Genomic DNA, 1,681 nt, shown 5'->3' with positions numbered 1-1,681 from the left:
GCCCGGCCTAATTTATTTTTTTGAGACGGAGTCTCGCTCTGTCGCCCAGGCTGGAGTGCAGTGGCTCGATCTCCGCTCACTGCAAGCTCCGCCTCCCGGGTTCACGCCATTCTCCTGCCTGAGCTTCCCATGTAGCTGGGACTACAGGCGCCCGCCACCTCGCCCGGCTAATTTTTGTATTTTTAGTAGAGACAGGGTTTCACCATATTGGCCAGGATGGTCTCGATCTCTTGACCTCGTGATCTGCCCGTCTTGGCCTCCCAAAGTGCTGGGATTACAGGCATGAGCCACCGCGCCCAGCCGTTTTCTTTTTTTTTTTTTTTTGAGACTAAGTTTTGCTCTTGTCGCCCAGGCTGGAGTGCAGTGGTGCGATCTCAGCTCACCGCAACCTCCTCCTCTCGGGTTTAAGCGATTCTCCTGCCTCAGTCTGCTGAGTAGCTGGGATTATAGGCATGCGCCACCACACCCAGCTAATTTTGTATTTTTAGTAGAGACGGGGTTTCTCCATGTTGGTCAGGCCAGTCTTCGAACTCCCAACCTCAGGTGATCAGCCTGCCTCGGCCTCCCAAAGTGCTGGGATTACAGGCGTGAGCCACCACGCCCGGCTGCTTGCTTTAGTTTTCTTTATCACACTTAATGTTACCTGGAATTCCTTCTGGCTTACTGGTTTATTTGGGTGTGTCTCCCACTAGAATATAAGGGCAGGACTGGCTCCAGTGGGCCTCATTATCTCCAGAGTCTGGCATAAATGGGCACTCAGCTATTTGCTGAATCAATAAACGTGTGTCAGCTATCAACCTGGCCTGCCCTGCCCATCCTTTGGGCCTCTCCAGTGTTACTGGTGAACCGTTAATTACAGGACCCAGTCCTCACAGACAAGGGAAGGGGAAAGCACATGACCTCATCTTAGCCAGTCAGAACCGTCCCTGTGACTGTCACACAGAGAAGCCTAATTCATGGGGAAGGAAAGAGTCAACAGGTTGAAGGCAAGGCAAGAGCTGGAGAATCCTGGCAGAGAATCCACAGCAGAAAACCCTGAAGCCGGCCCTACTTTGGGACTTTCTGGCCAAATGAACCAATACACTCCATGTTGAGCTTAAGTGAGTTTAGGCTGGTTTTCTGCCACCTGGACTCTGACAGCTAGAGGACACTCTTGCCTGCTGAGTGCCTGGCCCACTGAGATGCTCAGTTAACAGGTGAGACTCTATAAGGGGAAGTGACCACCCACAGAAGGACGGCCAGCCCAACAGCCCCTCCCACTGCTGGCAACTGCACTGTGGTTTTCCTCTGGGAAACGGAGCTCCCCCATTGGTGCAAGGTCAGGCGGGTGTATGGTCTGGGTGTGGCCAGTGAGGGACCATGAGCAATGAGGGGCAATGGGCATCAGTCTTGGTACTTCTTTTCCCCCATGAGGATTTCTTTTGAAATTATTGGGCAAGGCCAGGCACGGTGGCTCATGCCTGTAATTCCAGCACTTTGGGATGCTGAGGTGGGCGGATTACCTGAGGTCAGGATTTCAAGATTTCAAGACCAGCCTGGCCATTATGGTGAAACCTTGTCTCTACTAAAAATACAACAATCAGCCGGGCATGGTGGTGGTTGCCTGTAATCCCAGCTACTCAGGAGGCTGAGGCAGGAGAATTGCTTGAACCTGGGAGGCAGAGGTTGCAGTGAGCCAACA

At 52.8% G+C, this 1,681-nt stretch overlaps 1 protein-coding gene across 2 annotated transcripts in view; it reads right to left on the bottom strand.

Annotated features, from left to right (window-relative positions):
* The window catches only part of GRK6 (G protein-coupled receptor kinase 6), a 41,085-nt gene that overhangs the window by 4,648 nt on the left and 34,756 nt on the right, over positions 1-1,681 (bottom strand). The window lies entirely within an intron of this gene.

Source organism: Colobus angolensis, unplaced genomic scaffold (assembly GCF_000951035.1).
Source record: "Colobus angolensis palliatus isolate OR3802 unplaced genomic scaffold, Cang.pa_1.0 Scaffold254, whole genome shotgun sequence".
Taxonomy (NCBI): Eukaryota; Metazoa; Chordata; class Mammalia; order Primates; family Cercopithecidae; genus Colobus; species Colobus angolensis.
This window is presented reverse-complemented; position numbering and strand designations above follow the sequence as displayed.